At 53.4% G+C, this 4586-nt stretch overlaps 1 long non-coding RNA gene across 2 annotated transcripts; it reads left to right on the forward strand.

Moving 5' to 3' along the window:
- The first annotated feature begins 525 nt into the window (after positions 1 to 525).
- Positions 526 to 4291, forward strand: LOC308352687. Of its 2 annotated transcripts, XR_013967674.1 has the most exons (6): positions 545 to 780; positions 1021 to 1105; positions 1274 to 1452; positions 2051 to 2097; positions 2216 to 2468; positions 4167 to 4291. It is a non-coding gene; the product is annotated as an uncharacterized lncRNA (long non-coding RNA). The 2 variants fall into 2 exon arrangements; XR_013967673.1 differs by lacking the exon at positions 1021 to 1105 and having other exon boundaries at positions 526 to 780.
- The last annotated feature ends 295 nt before the right edge of the window (positions 4292 to 4586 follow it).

Below are 4586 nucleotides of genomic sequence, written 5' to 3' on the forward strand. Positions count from 1 at the left end.
TGTGTGGCCCACTTTTTAGTGACAGAGAGGGTCGGAAACAGGCTGGGAAGGCGTGGGGAATTTCCCGTTGCTCCCCTAATTGGTTAGGGAGGAGGCCAAGCGTCGGCTGACCCTCTCACCGCCCCGGAGTACTCCCTGTGCGCGCTCTGCCTCACCCGCCCCACGGCGCCCCCGCGCCTCCCCGCCCACCCCTTCAAGACCCTTAAGCATCCCCCTTCCCCCCCCCGCCCCCGCGCGTTCACAGCCTCTCAACACCCTACTCAACCCCGGCCCCCTCGAACCTCCCAGACCCCTGAGCGCATTCCCGACCCCCCGCGCGGTCCCACCTCTAACCTCCCCGTCGACGCACCCCCGGTTGTCCCCGACCCACCCCCCGCACTCCCCGCACCCCCCGCGGAGCCCGCTCCGGGCGGGGGCAGGATGCAGAGACGTGCCGCACGTGCGCCGCGCGGGGATTGGCAGCGCCAGCCCCGCCCGCGCCCCCGCGCCCCCGCGCCCCCGCGCGCCCGCCGAGCTCCCGCGCCCGGCTCGCCCAGGGAGGTCCGGAGCTGCGGCTGGTCAGGAGGGCGGGGGCTGCGGGGGGCGCGCCGGCCGGGCTGCGGGGTTCGCTTCCCCGAGCGGCGGGGGAACAATGACAGCCCGATGGGAAGTGGGAGGGGGGCTGGAGCAGCCTCCGGAAAGCGCCCCTGCCCGCACCGGTGTTCTCGTGCTCGGCGGTGCTAAAACAAGCTTGCTCCGAAGAGCTGTAGATGCTGTTTCTGCCGAGTGAAAATACTTTCTGTAAGTGATGGAAAATTTTTCCACTTTATTCTGTTGTTTGGCTGGGGCCCAGCGCATTTAAGTCCCAGCGTTCTTCGGGAAGGAGCCGGGAGGTTTACTGCATCCTCCGACCTGTATGTCGCGGGGAGAACAGTTCAGAAGGAGCCTGAGCATTTTACCGCAGCTGGCGGGGCTTGGGAAAGTGACAAAGGCACAGCCCGTGTGCGTGGCTCGGGGACTGATTCCCCCCTCTCTCTGCAGGGAACCAGAAATGTGTCCATGAAGGGAGTGGTGGCGGCTGGGCTCAGCCCGGGAAGATTCCCCCAAGGAGGCGATTTGAGCGGAGGTTGTGGGTTCCCGGCCCAGGGCTGGGCAGGACTGAAAGAGCAGCCTGGGATGGACTCGTGGAGGGGAAAGAGGGTAGAGGAGGAGGAAGCTTGCACGGGCTACTTGGGGACATGAGGCAGCAAAGGTGCAAGCAGCCCTCAGTGATTCTAGGCTGTGAACCGCACAGGGCCTGACGCTCCTGGTCCCAGCTGCAGCCAGCCAATCAAAGACAGACGCAGGGGACCCCCGCCCCCCCACAGCTGATGGAAACCTACCGGCCTGCGCAGGGATTGCCGCTGGAAACATTTGTGGACACCGGGCCAAGAGGCTTCTCTTGGGGTTTGCCTTTCCAGAACCCCAGGACAGGTGTGTATCAAAGGCCAAAATAACCAGGAGCCTGTTACTCATTTTTTAGGATAAGAGCCCCTGCTGCTTGTAAAGACATACAAACGCCATTATAAACGGAGAGGGGGCAGAAAAGAAAGGGAGGAGGGCAGAGAGGAAGAAACGTGCTCAAGGACCTGACCATCTTAGAAGCTGGTGAAGGGTTTCTCCCACTGTCCCTTGCCCTACCTCATTTCCGCTGCTGTAAAGGTTAGCGTCTTGCATTGTGTAATGCTTTGCATTTTCCAAACTGCTTTCACCTGAGATTTATCTGGCAATCACTCAAACCTATAAGGCAGGTACTCCTACTCATATGTAACCAGGGGAAGAGGTGAGCTCAGATTTGTTCAACCATATCCCCAAAGAGAGATGCAGCTGTTCGTGATGACGGTGAGTCCAGAGCTCGGGTGACCTGACTGCAAACCCAGGGCTCTTTAAATACATCCAAGAAAGGAAACCAGGCCTGCTTTATGATTTCTGGTGCCCAGGGCACACCCAACAATTAAGATGAAATCCAGAAGGATGAGTGTAAATTTTTTTTCTTAGCATCGCTCTTTCAAATTGTCCCCTTGAAACACAGGTTGGCTCTGCTGTTACACCCCTGTGTGTGGAAAGCCAGTGCTGGAGGTAAGAACAGAATGCTGGGACCGAAGGGTGAAAATGGGTCACCAACTGTGGCTTTCTTCCTTTGCCATACTGTTAGGCCAACTCGGGGTCCGGGGCCCTCTGTCTTCTCCTATATTAGTTGCCCACTGGAGAGATTTTTTCCCTGTCCCGGGCTCTGCCTGCACACAATGGTCTACACCCAAGGGGACCTCTGAAGCCTCCAGTCGGCTACTGGCGGCGGTCCCACCGCTGAGGAATCAAAGACACCCCCACCTCCTGTGGCCATGACGACATTGTTAAAATGAGTTTTGCTCCTCGAGGACGGACACCTCAGCACTCACTTCTCTCTGCCACAGTCCCAGATGAAGACTCTGGCGTGTTCAGCAAAGCAGGTAATCCTCAGTGCTTCCCAAGCCTGAATGGCCATCGCAGGCAGGTTTTTTTTTAAAAAACCTGCCCGGTGGCTCAGTTATTAAGTGTCTGCCTTTGGTTCAGGTCATGATCCTAGGGATCGAGCCCCACATCGGGCTCCCAGCTCAGCAGGAATCCTGCTTCTCCCTCTCCCACTCCCCCTGCTTATATTCTCTCTCTCACTGTGTCTCTCTGTGTTAAATAAATAAAAATCTTTTAAAAAATAAATAAAACATTTAAAAAATAATTTTAAAATACCTATAACTGAGCACGTCTCTGGGTTGGGATTCAGGAGGTCTTAGACGTGTGCTATTTTTTGTTGTTGTTGTTGTTTTAAACACTTTGAAGTGATTTAGGTGATTGGGCAGGTTTGGAAAGCACAAGAGTAGAACAACTTTCATCTGAATTGGTGATTACTGGTCAAGTGAGGAACTTGTCCCTGAGATACTCATATTGCCTCAGAATGGGCAGAATGACAACTTAATTCGTAGGAGAGCCCAAAAGGGAACCAAAACTGCTCATGGTAGGAAAATTCTGTGTTGAGTATACGACCTTAGAGGAATACAGGGCTAGGGAACTGAGAATGGGTGGGGATTTATTTTCACTAAAAGGAAATTAAAGAGTCAATACTGTAAATAGAGATAAGGTCAGTGGCTTATACCTACCAGATTTCTGTTCTGATCAATGGGCTGTGTTTGCTTAATTTCCTTACTCTCTAGACGTGCCCTGTTCCTATAGTAGCCATGAATCCTATGTAGTTGCTGAGCACTGGAAATGGGGCTAGTCCAAACTGAAACGTGCTGTCCATGTAACCTGCACACTGGATTTCCAAGACTGGAAAAGTAACAGCTCATTGACACCTTTAACAGTGATTATGTGCTAAAAGAATATTTGGGATCCCCCGAGTTAAATCAAATACATAATTAAAATTTACCTGTTTCTTACGTGTTTTTAATGTGGCTCCTAGAAAATATTAAATTACATATACGGTCTGTGGGGGCTGAAAACATTCTTGATCTGGGTGATGGAGATATGTGTATGTGTGTACATGCTGGAGTTCGCCAAACTGTGACCTTAAGCCTTGGGTACTGTACTGCTGTATATACATAAAAATCAGTTAAAATTTTTAAAAAAACAAGAACACCTGGGTGGCTCAGTCGGTTAAGTGTCTGCCTTCTGCTCAGGTCATGATCCCAGGGTCCTGGGATCAAGCCCCACATCTGGCTCCCTGCTCAGTGGGAAGCCTGCTCCTCTTTCTGCCCCCCACACCTGCTCTGTTCTCTCTTGCTATCTATCTCTCTCTCAAATAAAGAAATGAAATCTTAAAAAAAAAAAAAAGAACTTCCTCTCATTCTGGGGAGGGGGGGGGAACAAACACCAACAACAAAACCAAACCTTTAGGGCAGAGTAGCAGGACTCAGTGCCTCATTCTGGCCTGGCTTTTTCTGGCTTCCCATCTAGAGGACACAGCTGTCCCTGACCGACCGACCGGGCAGGACTGCTGCTGGTCCACGAGCTGTCTTTATGCAAACCAGGAAAAGGTGACCCCTTTGGCAGACGCAGCCCAGCCCCCCAGGACTGTGGGGGGAGGGGGCGCGCACCAGCGTGTGTACAGCAGCTCCGGGGTGGAGCTCTGAGTCCGAGGTCTAAGATGTCAGCTTCTGCTATTGTTCCCACAGCTCCGTGGCAAAATCCCGTGCGTGTGCTCTGCCTGCGGCTTCGACTCTCTGTTCTCTCACCAGCTCCCAGTACCCTCTTGTTCCAGTTTCCAATAAAATGACTGCCATCGGCGTGTATTGAAGTGAAATTCTCCCTCGGTACTTGGAACTGCATGCAAGTGTGACAGAATGGGGCACAGGGTCAGTGTGTGTTTGGGGAGGGGACTGCTGTCCTGAGTGCTTCCTACACCTCAAGAGAGACCGTGGGAAACTAGAAGAAGGGCCAGCCAAAGCGGTCAAGGAAATCGGGGAGCTACCATGAAAACCCCGAGCGCTGTGTTGAGGGTTCTTCCATCTGGGAAGACAAAGGCTACGGAGGAGTGACATCCGTTTGATCATGAACGTGTTATGGTTACGGTGGTCATGAACTCATTCACCAAA

This window comes from Martes martes (genome assembly GCF_963455335.1).
Source record: "Martes martes genome assembly, chromosome: 11".
Classification (NCBI taxonomy): Eukaryota; Metazoa; Chordata; class Mammalia; order Carnivora; family Mustelidae; genus Martes; species Martes martes.